We start from the raw sequence: 13,119 nt of genomic DNA, 5'->3' as shown, positions 1-13,119 counted from the left end.
TGCATACAATAAAAATATGAAATTCCTCAGAAGACATATGGAAGACACGAAGAAGACAGGGAATGCAAGATGTGGAATTAGCATAAATAAAATCACAAGAATCTACCTGAATTCTAATGCTAATTCACTCTTCCTCAGAAAACCCACAAAGCAAGCTCCCTTCTTCAGAATTCTCGAATCCTCCAATGCTCCAATTGCACTCCAAACGCTATGTCTAAGCTTCTAGGGATGCCTGAATATAAAGAGCTCTCAGGAAACCTCTAGAATGTTTCTAGAAATAGCTGGAAGGTGTCACCAACTAAGCATGGGTCTTTTCCAACCTTCAAGATGAGCCATAGGGTTGTAGACACCATGTGCTTAATTAATGCACTAACCCCCATGTTGTTGACACATGAGAAATAGAAAAGTGTGTTAATTCCCATGCAAGCTTATAACTCCAATTTACTTTTTATATAATTTCTATTTAAATATTTATAACTTTTATTTTAATTTTTGTAACTTTTATTATTTTATTTATTTATTACTCTATTATTATTTTATTATTATTATTAATTATTAATTTTCTTTTATTTAATTCTTTTCTCTCAATTAATTCTCATTTAATTAATTATACTCAAAATGTCAAAGATCATGATATTTTATTAATTTTTTTCAAAATAATTAATTTATTAATTAAATCTATTTATTAAGACTTAATTAATAGAAAATTCACCATAGACCTCCAAGATAAAATATGAAAACCCATCATAGAATAAATCATACAAAATCAGTCTAAAGGGTTAAAAATCATGAAATATGTCATCTGACACATTCAGTGGGTACTCAACTTTGATACTTGTCCTAACTCACTAGGACAAATGGTTTAAGGGTTTCGGATTTGGACTTGAGAATTTATCTCCCTTCTCTTATCATTGAGATAGTATAATAGGGTACGCTCATCCTGGAAATTCAGGGAAGTTGATACCTGGTACCTGCAACCTAAAGAAAAACCATGCATGTACATACAATATATAATGCTAAGCTAAACAGACAATGGAAGGAAGTGGTGCATCGTGTAGATCTCGACTAAGTAGGTGACTACGACTCCCTTCCTTAACCACGTCAGAAATGCCATACAATAAGAAAACACGCACACCATACACATGCAAGTATGGGGTAAGTATCCATAATAAAACACATAAGATAATAAACCATCCATCTAATCATCAATAATAACTAAAAATAGTATAATGATCATCATACATACATGAAATGTAAAATCTAAATGATCTCATCATATATCAACTGAATCCATATCATAATCTCTGATAGTGTCAAAACAATACGACTAATCCATTAACATAAAACTAGTCTATCATAGTCTGATAATAATAGCATCAATGTCTAGAAAAGATGTGAACGAGGGTAGGCACTACATATTAAGTATCATTTTTTGAGAGAGAAAGTTGTAGAGAAATAGATAAGATTGGAGTACATTAGCACAAAGGATAAAATAGAAAAAATGTTCACAAAACCTTTGGTGAAGGAGACATTTGAGTACTTGAGAGGCATGCTTGGGGTTATGCACCAGCTTACTTTTGAGTAGTTGACGTAGCAATTGCATTGGTCTAGTGGTAGAAGAGCACTATCTCTTTATCTAGTCTAGATGCTTGATACTTCTCTTATGGGGGAGTATCTATGTTTGAGTTGAGTCATAAGGGACTCTTGGTATTAGTATTTAATAGTGTATTTGGACACTTGATCTTATTATAGATAATACTTTGAGAATTGACATAATTATGCCTTTAACATTGATATCAATGATGGAGACATGTACATGTAAAACATCCTTTATACATGTTTGGGAGATATTCATATTTGATTAATGAAGAGGATTTGAAAGATGTTGATGTGTGGAGGGGATTAACACCTTCCTTGTGTATGGTTACATTTATGGGAAACATGAATTGGGGAGCAGATGCAGAGACATATTTGGTATTCATGGAACTTATATATTTTTCATCTATGTTGCCATCAATGAGAAATGGTGAGGTTGTTAGCATTAATACTGATGATATTGCTATGGGGGGGTATCTTGGAAGTATTGGAGACATGACTTAGTGGTTGTGTGTTGTATTCATGAGAGATTTTATCACTAATGTCAATATACATGTTATTTTGTGAAGATAGAAAGACAAAAATAATAGAGATTGGATTTGTGTGGTTTGAGGATTAAAGCTAAAATTATGTGCACTTGGTATTATGTTCTAAAGTATGTCTAGATAGTATAGTTAAGAATACATATATAGAAATATGCAGACTGGATAGAGTTATGAAGAATTTGGTGAAGGAAGATCTTTTAGACAACATCTATGGAAAGTGGGTACTATTACTTAGATTTAATATCCTAATAGAGATGGGATATGGTTGAGAAAGATGAGAAATAGGTTAAAGACATATTAAAGATTCTTTGGTCAAAAAATAATAATTAGATAATCAATGAGTATGAAATTATGAAGACTATGAGCTGACATATTACTAGTAATTGTGAAAAGATTTAATATTGTAATGTAATTCCTTAATTTGGTCCTATATTATTATTTTAAATTGGGAAATCCTCAATTCTAACTCAATAATTCATTCTAGGACATGGTATAAAATAAAGTTCATTCCCTCAGATGTAAAGTTTGATATGAAATCATATCTATGTGATGTATTGTGAGAGCTTGAGTAAGAATATCTTTTGGATTAGAGACGAGATTGGTTCAATTAAGGAACTATGAGCTTACAAGGAACTGTATTTAGAAAGATAAGTTATTGTTGATTTTTTTTTATATACACTTGTTTTATTTAGCAAGGATAGTACTAAAACTGTTTGGATAGTGGGTCCATATATGTTCCTTTCAACTCCTAACAGGATTGGCACAACTCTTAACAGGGATGGAATCTCCTAACAATGATTCAAAGTCTCCTAACAGGGACTTATATGTGCTAATTATATTTCATTGACTCCTAACAAGGTCCATCCTCTTACAAGGAACTTTTATATTAGTACATCATTTTGTGGTACCATCCCTGCTAGGGTTTTCCCTCTGATCAAGGATTTCCCTAGTTAACAAATCTAGTGTTATTATGTATGGTTATCCTTCTATGGTTCTTTCATATATTGTTTACATATTTTATAATTAAAGAAGATATTAAGAGTTTCTTTAGTTTCATAACTAATTAACCTTCCCCCTCGCAAGTTATCTTGGTACACTTTACTTTGTAACACTAAGCCATTCAAATATGTACGTGAGGGAAAGAGGGAAATCTCCAAGTCTCATTCCTCTTTATAACCCATTTTAGATTAGCTAGGACCCAAAGGAGAAAAGGCACCGATACCAATTTGGAATTATAAAGCAAAATACAATTCAAAGAAATATACTCTTTGATCCTTATAGGAAAATGTGTACGTAAAATTGAACCAATTGCTTAAATAATGTGAATCTAGATGCTAAGTGTATACAATCAACCCGATTAAGATAGAAATATAGGGTAAAGATATGAAAGGAAATAAAACATATTTCCTTAAAATATGTAGTATAAGATGTATTTTAGCTCCGAAAGTCTTGAATTTGAGCCCATTTCTAATTATTCAACTTTGAATTCCCAAATGAAATGATGAAAGAATAAAATTAACCCAAAAGTTGTTTTCTTAGAGAAGTAGAAAGGACTAGGTCGACTTGGAAGGACTAATTCTTGGGGAGTTGACATAGTAAAATGAATCTATAGAAAATTTGAACCAACTTCTCGAAGAAGCTTCTGAAGAGTAATTTTTTAGATCTGCATGCACAATTTTGCTATATGCTCCTATACAAAAAATTAATAGTTTTTGTTGTTTGTTGGATAAGGTCTTGCCTTGGTCAAGCCCTAGATTGAGGAATCAACCTTGTAAAATGTAAATGTAAATGACTAAAAATAAGATAAATGTTAGGATTCTTGCTTTAAACCCTTGTCGATGAGGATTTGTTTTGTAGTGTATATTATATCTTGAATTAGGTATAGGAATGTAGGGTATCTCCACAATTTACAATGGATCTACCATAATCGAATTATGGTGCCATGGATCTATGTGTGTATCAATGTAGAAGATAATGAATACTTCAATCTAGATCTCTGATAGGATTTACCACAAACAAAATTCAAAGTTACATGAAAATATAACCAATATCAAAAAATAATAAATTACACAAAAAAGAACACAAAACACCAAGATTATTATTAATATCTAGTAATTACAACCTGATTACAATCTACAATCCCTTAAAACTCAATACTACCACAAGAAGAAATCATCACATCAAATATTTAATGAAATCCCTAACCCTAAGCCATTTTATAAAAGTATTTTTTTTTTCTTTAGGGTTAAAATTAGTTACAACACATTGGCCCAAAAAAGTTGATAAAATAGCCCCAAACCCCATCGAGGAATTATGGAGTATGTTCAGTACTTACCCAATTAGTCACAAAAAAATAACAATCTCCCACTTGGGGACTAATCATGCTCCACACTAGACAATAGTCTCCCAATTGGAGATGGATGTTGTAGTAGTGCCGCTAATCCATGAGGCTCCCACTAGATCAAAACACCCTAGACTCTGCTGTTCTTTTATTTTGTTCCATCGAGAAGATCAATCAAAGATGAAGAGGAGCTCAAATTCTACCTTGTCACTACCTTTGTAACCATATCTAATAGATTAGCATGTGTATGTATCTTTTCTAGCTTTAATTGTCCATCATCCAAAACTAACCAAATGAAATGGTACCACAACTAGATGTGTTTTTCCTTTGAATGTAGAGAAAAATTCTTTGCTAGATGAATGAAACTCTAGCTATCTATAAATAAATAATTATCCCTCTGGTGTTGTCCCAATTCTTCTAGGAATAACTCAAGCCATATCATCTCCTTGGTTTCTTCTGTAGCAACAACATACTCTACCTCTATAGTGGATAAAACATTCACCTTCTGTAACCTAGAAACCTAGCTCACTGCTGCCCCACAAATAATAAATACATAACCTATAATACTCTACCTCTTATCAATATCCCCTATCAAATATAAGTCAACATAGCCCTGCAAGTTAGTAATAGAGCCCCCAAAGTGTAAAAACTTACTGGATGTTCCTCTCAAATATTCAAGATTCTATTTGACTTCATTCCAATGCTCAGTTCTTGGATGAATCATACACCTGCTAATGACTCCCAATGCATGTACAATATATGGCCTTGTACATACCATAACATATTGGAAATACAAATGGGAAATGTATACTTCTGAGAGTGGGGGTGAATTAGAAGTACTAATCTCTAACCAATAAAGCATTTAACTTTAAAACAATGCATGCATAAACATATTGAAATACAATGTAAAGTAAATGCATCCACATAAATACTTGACACTAGATATGATTACCCAAAAACCCTCCAATGAGAAGGTAAAATTGGGGTGGTGATGACACTTGCAATTCTTCGCTATTGTAGCAATAAAGTTCACCTATTAAGGTTACATAATTTGACCATTCTCATGATCTGCCTTCTGAAAGGCCTACCCTATTAAAGGCTTACAAAGGATTGTTAGATCCCACCTTGTTAAAGGATTTTAACACCCTATTAAAAGTGTGTCTAGTTGAAGGACTTTAGAACACTCATTTGGAATGTCACCATATTAAAGGATTTCATAATGATTGTTAAGTCAACCATAATACAAAGGATTTCATCCTACTAATACAGTTGTTAGAAAGTATAGTAGCATGTTTGATCTGATACACTAAAAATTTGGTATTGCTAATTTTAGATCTCAATTCAGTCCATCTTGATCCTTTCAGATCTAATATGAAATTTGTTGTATCCTCAATCCTCTACTATGATAACTAATCTTACAATTTTGTCCCTCTTCTAAGTCACCTTGAAAGTATACTTATTAATTCACCCCTTTCAATTCCTTGCATGCATTCTCTAATGCTCTCTCTCACATTCTAAAACATGGGGCTTCATCTCCCTTTAAAAAGACTTTGGCGGCTTAGGGTTAGGTATGAATCTACGATTGTGATTCATCCATTTTTCCTGCTCAATTCCTTCCATTTTTCTGATTGGTTGAAAGTTGATCACATAGGGAATTCAAATAGATTTGATCTTATCTTCAAAGATTCAATATCTATCCACATGTCAACTCAAAAATGGTTTACATAGTTGTTTGTGCCATCATAAACAACTAGGTCAATTCTATGTTACTCAACACTTGTTAATGTTGATGCTTGACACATACTATAATTCTATCTAGCTCAACACTTGAACTTGCCTAGCATCTACTATTCACTCAGCACTTGAAACTTTCTTGGAATCTATTGTTCACTCGGCTCTTGAACTACTCGGCACTTACTATTTACTTGGCACTTGATTTACTCTATATCTATACATATTATACTCGGCGTATGTTACTAGCTCGACATGAACTTAGTAAATTTCTTACGTGTGTTGATCGTCAATTGTCAAAACCAATCTAAGATCAACAATCTCCCCCATTGACATGAGTGGAAAAAACACTTAACTATATATGACAAATCTAATCTCCTCATGTATAATGTACATCTAGTTTGGCATATATACAAAACTTCAAAATCATTCAAAATTTTGTAATAGACTATATACCTCAGAATTTTGTGACTCTCCCAAAGTTAATGTGTCCTTTCTATATCCAAAATCTCTCTGAGTATATTTGCCTCTACTATTACTCTTTGTCTTCAATCATTCTAATACTCTCTATTTGATAGGTTCTAATATGCCCTATTTCTACTTTTCTATTTTTTACTCCCCCTTTCTTTGCTCTTCTCTCTATTTAATTTGTCTCCTTTTCACATGTCTCCCCCTTGCATATTTGTTTCCATATTTTATCTCCCCTTTTAAAATATTTCTCCCCCTTTTTGACACTTATTTCAAAGGGTCTATACACTAAGTGTGTATTTATCTAAGAAGATCTGATTTACTTCCATTACAATCTTGAGAGCAACATCCAAGTTATCTATTACAACATCTAATGATTTGATTTGGATAGTTGTCTCGACTGCAAGGTGAACTAAGCCATCCAAAGTTGAAAGATTAGGATATTTCTTGAGTACTATTTTAGCACAGGCTAGTTCCTTTTGTAGTATTTCCATGTGAGGGGTTAGGGAGGCTTGAATCTAGACTAGTTTGGCTCTTGTATTAGCCTCTTCTACTGTTAATACAACTAGTTCCTTTTTTGTGTGAAGCATTGAATAAAAGTTCTTCTCACTTTGAGCTAGATTTTGTGGTAATTGCATACTGGATATTTTCAAGTTTCTTTCTAGACTTAGAATCCTTTGGCTTGTTTCTTATGTGAAGAGTGTAGGGTCACACAATTTGGTGTATAGTGAGAATGTATTCTCAAGTACCTTCACTTTTTCAATCTTTCTAGCCAATTTGACTTGTGACTATGCTATTCCACTAGATATCTTCTCATTAACTTTACCTTGAAACTTCCTTTCAAACCATTCATGAGTTTTGCATTGGTTTCTTGGTCTTCATTTGTCACCTATTCAACAATTTCTGACAATTGTTCCAATATGAGCTTGGTTTCAATTAGGCATTTGCAAGCTGAATGCATCTAAAAAGATGTCTTTGATTTCATGAAGTGCTTGTCTTTGCTTATACTCCTTTCTATGTATTTCTTGGTTCTTCTTCCTTTCCAATGCCTCTTTCATCTCATTGATCTGTTCAAGGTTCATGGTTGCATAGTCATATTTTGGTATGACTATTTCCTCATCTAATGTTGGGTCTCCATAGTGAAGTACCCTTGTAACCTTTGTTGAGCTCAAGCTTGGTGCTAAAATTTGAAGTGGCATTGATCAGTGCTCAACTTCTAAAGGACTTTGGTAGGAGTGTCAATTGTTGGTAAATTAACCAATGTCTAAATGGCTTCCTACTCCTTTTCCTTTGGAATGTCCTTTCCTTCTTTTGATTTTTCTTGATCAATCACAATTATCTGTGGTGCACCTTGTGTTTGTGCAATAGGTATAGATACCTTTGTCTATCCTACTTTTTCCTTTGTGGGCTTTTTTGTAGTCTTAGTCTACTATTCAATCATAGCAACTTTGACTATAGTATCAACCTTTACTGATCCATCCTCTAATGTTTGCTCTTGAGGTTGACCACTAGTAGCTGTAGGGATGATAGAAGGTGGATCTTGTGTATATGCCCTATCCATAGTTATGTTAGCTACTACTTTTCGTAACTCATCCACACTGACCACCATTGGATTATCACACAAATTTTCCTGTAATGTGGATTGGTCAAGGATCTTCTTTAGATTCTCTATAGTTAGTGGACTGATGTTTTGAGCTAAACTGTAAGGAACATGTTTTACTTTTATTTTGACTATAGGTGTGTTTGTGTCATGTAGAGGGCTTAATGGTGGCAATTGTGTGTCTTGCACACTTTGATCTATTTGTTGCTCCTTAGTTGTTGCCATTTCATCTCCCTTTTGTTGTGTCTCCTCCACTATGTCACCATCCTTTTCTTTCTCAATTTCACCTTCCTTGTGATTATCTTCATCTTCTCCATTGTTCCTTCTCTCAAATGGATCTTCTTCTCCTTCCTTGACAATAGTCAAGCCATATATCAACTTCCACATTTGAGTTGATTTCTTTAAAACATCTTCAATATTGTTTTGAAGAATGTTGAATGCTCTATATTTGGGTGCAAATTTGCTACCATGTTTCTTGTTTGCCTTTGTTATTTACCCTTTTGATAATTCTGGCATCACTTATACCAATGTAGACTCTCTTATTTCCTTCTCCATATTTAGGCAATAATTCCATTTATTCTCAACAATTGAATATAAATCTTTGGGCATTGTAGTGTCAAATTCAAGAGGGGTATTCTTGAAATTTTCCATCATGGCATACATTGATTCTTCAACCTTATTTTGATCTTCTCTACTTAATTTAATAAAATCAATATTTTTCAAACCAGTTAAGTCTACGTTATCCCTAATATTATCACAAATTTTTTCAATATTAGACATGGGAGCATGACTTACCACACTTAACTAGCTTGTGTCCTCTGACTTGGTCCTTTCATCATCAGATTCTAGTTGTACAACACATTTTCTCCTGAATTTCTTCTACATAGGGCCTTGTTGTTTAGTAGCCTTCTTCTTCTCTTTTACTTGCTCCTTGGCCTTTTGAGTGGTGGCCCTTGTGGTGGCTCTTGTGGCTAGAGTAGTAGGCTTTGCAATGCTTGCTTTTGTAATTTTATTTCCCTTTGGCTAAGTTGCAGGTTGTGTCTTAGCCTTTCTCTTCTTTGGTTCTTCTTTTGTTGGTGCTTCCTTGGCTTGTTCCTCCTCAACACCTTCTTCTTCTTCATCTTCACCCATACCTTGGGTTAGGGAAAGATGTTCTTGGCCTTTCTCTTGTTCTTCCTCTTCTTCTTCATCATCATCTTCATCATTGTGTTCAACTCCCTCACCAAATTTGGATTTAAACTTCTTTACCATTTTATCCTTCTTCTTTAGGGTTGAGGTAGTTTTCAACTCCATTTCAACCTTGAATTTCACAAAATCATAGTTACCAAAGATTTTTGTTGACTTGTCAACTTCTTCTACAAGTAGTGCAGTAATGGTAGCTGATGCCTCATCTATGTTGATTTCAAAACCCAAAGGCCTTAGCCATCTCACTCTAGGTACTGCAACCTAGATAAAGGTGTAATAAATGTCTACCAAGAAACAAATGTCATTGTACTAATTCTCCACTAGGGAAACATGAATTCTTAGCCTCTATTTCATTGATTGCTTGAAATCCTCAAAGTAGCTAGTCATCACTGACTCAAAATTGTCTCCCATTTGTTCAACATACTCATTTATTTGTACAGCCACAGACCTATTGGTCTTCCATCCTACCTTAGAAAAAGAAGTAAACTCATTTTGAACATAAAATAATATGCATATCATTATGGAATCAAATTTATGTTGAGCACTTTTAGATCTCCTTATTGCTTCTAGGTTTTCCATCATTTGCTACAATTGTAGCTCTGCCAGATCATAAGAATGATATTTCTTCATAATCTTATAGCCTACATCTATTGCTATAGATGGCACACTATTTAGTGAGCTTGACTAATAGAATTTGTGTGATATGACCCTTGTTGCAAATTCAAGAAGCGGATCCTTGATAGTATCAATTGTCATTCCTCTCTTGTTCCACTTTGCCCTTGTATTTTTCTCAATTGCTTCTTTTGAGTCACTCCTTAGGGTCTTGGGACATTTTAGGGTTGGATATCCTATAACTGTATGTACAATCCTCTTTGACAGTTTGATAGGTCCTCCTTCTAGCCATAGGCATCCATCATGGATTCTGCTCAAGACAATTCTTATCCATTCCATTTTGAAGATAGTGGAGAAATCTAGGGCACGAGTTAGTCCCTTCCTCTCTATGATTTTGAATTCTTCTTTTCATACTCCATTTACACATATTTATCATATGCTTTATGAATTTCCATGTCTCCAATTCCTCCAACCTTGTAGTTATAACATTTCCTTACATCCTGAACCATTATGACCTTGGGTGGAATGATTGATAATGTGTCTGCTGGGTCATTTTTGTATGCAACCTCTAGAATAGCCCTAAAATCTAGTTTATTTACCTCATTACTAACCAACTAGACTTTAAATGGTTCCTTATCCTTAGCATTCTTAGAGCTAGAAGCCATTTTGCAAACTCGAGTTTCAACAAATATAAAATTACATAACTGTGTAACTTAGCACGTTAAGAATACCTTTAGATTGATGAAATGGTACTTGATCATTGTTTGAATCCATGTAATTACTTCAATATTGATAATTCTTTCTTGAAAATCACTTCTTTTCTCTTGTTCGCTCTTGCTCTATATTCATAATGATGATAAATGAGCAAAAATATGCCTTATACCCTTTCAAAATATAACATTTAATGCATGGTGCATGTACAACTATAAATTCAGCTTCTATGAAATTTCTACTTCAATTGACATCCATTTTTTTTTTCATCACTGGATAGCTACTACTGACTTAGCGTCAACTAACTTTGGTTGACAACTCGGTACACACTAGAATTTACTTGATAATTGAAGATGATTTTACACACTTGATAGTAAGATGAAAAATTAGAGTTTGACCTTGGTTTTTCCTTGTTGACTTGCATATTTATTCATGCTAATTTACCTTTTTCAACACTAACCTATCTTGGAACTAATGTATGATGAAGCATTTAAATATCAGTCTCATGTACCTCTTTTTGCTTAGTTTGTTGAGATGTGATTGCTTGATGTTTCAAGTGAAGTGATCCCTTCATTTGATGTGTTGTATTCATCTTTCTTCCTCCATGTTTTTTTCATCTCTCCTATAATGTGCTCAACATCTACCTTTCCTTTTCCCTTATTGAACTCTAAGTTAGGTGCTTTTGTCCTTGTTGGGCAATGCTTGCTAATATGACTAGTCGTCAAACAACTAAAGAATGTAGTTTGACTCAACCACTTGTTGTAACTATCACTGAAGTGTGTTCTTATAGAATTCTTAGGGATGTGTCCATACTCTTGAAAATAATGATAGCTATGTCTTGTATTATAATCCCAATTATAGGAATTTTCATGGCTTCTTCCCTTGTTTGATGACCATGTGGACTTGGATCTACATTCAAAGGCTTTGTGTCCAAACATTTGAAATTTGTAGCAACATCATTCAAATTTTGGTGCATGCATGATTCTGGTTCTACATTCATGTGCCTAATGACCTTGTTTGTTGTAACAATGTGTCATGTTCTTTGGCTTAGCATTTTGACTAGCATTCTTGCTCTTGCAAACATTAGTTGTGTGTCCTTTCTTTCCACAATGATGACAAGTTGGTTTAGAATCCTTAACTTTATTGTTTCTTTCCTCAGCATCTTTGGATGATTCTCCTTCTTTAGTGCTTGTGTAGCCCAATCCTAATGTGTCTTTACTGGATCTTGGAGATTTCAGTAGTTGCTAAAAGTACTTTATGGCTTCATTTTCCTTGTTGAAACTTTCAACAAACTCCTTTTCTCTTTTCAAGTAATTTTATAATTTCTCATTTTGTAACTTCAACGTAATTATCCCAATGTCCTTAACATTCAACTCATGATGGGCATTCATCATTTGACTTAGGGTGTCCAATACATGTTTGAGATCCTAGATAGCTCTATTCCTTTTTCTTCCAATCCGTTTGACAAAATTCTCTTTTCTTCTTCAATCATGGCCTTGTCTTCTATAGCTTTCTTATTTTTCTTGGTCACATCACATAGAAATATTTCTTGTGATTCTTGCTCCAACTTGAGATTTCTAATCTCCTTAGCTTGTGCTCTATTCTTGTCCATGAGATCCACAATCATTGCATCAAATTCATAGGAGTTACCATCTGCAAATAACATTGTGGTATCAATCTCTTTGTATTGAGTGTCATTTTTTTCCATAGCAATCTCTTTCCTTCTCTTTAGGAAACTTCTCAAGGCATTTTTGGCTTCATTTAGTTGTTGTAGTAAGAGACGTATCTCAATATCCTAATTTTTAATGGTCTTTGCCAACTTGTAAACTTCCATGTCAAGATCTTTTCTCCAAGCTGTAAGTCTTCTCCTGATGAGAACTCAACTTTGATACCAATTGTTGGAAATAAAAATGGGAAATGTATACTTCTGAGAGGGGGGGTGAATCAGAAGTACTAATCTCTAACCAATAAAACTTTTAACTTTAAAACAATACATGCATAAACATATTGAAATAAAATATAAAGTAAATGCATCCACATAAACACTTGACACAGATATGATTACCCAAAAACCCTCCAATTAGAAGGTAAAACTTGGGTGGGGATGACACCCACAATTCTTCACTACTGCAATAATAAAGTTCGCCTATTAAGGTTACATAATTTGACCATTCTCAAGATCTTCCCTATGAAAGACCTACCCTATTAAAGGCTTATAAAGGATTTTTAGATCCCAACTTGTTAAAAGTGTTCATGGCTAAAGGACTTTAGAACACTCACTTGGAATGTCACCCTATTAAAGGATTTCACAATGACTATTAAGTCAACCT

This window comes from Cupressus sempervirens, chromosome 3 (assembly GCF_028749045.1).
Source record: "Cupressus sempervirens isolate cs-2001-9-10 chromosome 3, ASM2874904v1, whole genome shotgun sequence".
Lineage (NCBI taxonomy): Eukaryota > Viridiplantae > Streptophyta > Pinopsida > Cupressales > Cupressaceae > Cupressus > Cupressus sempervirens.
Note: the sequence above shows the minus strand (reverse complement) of the source record.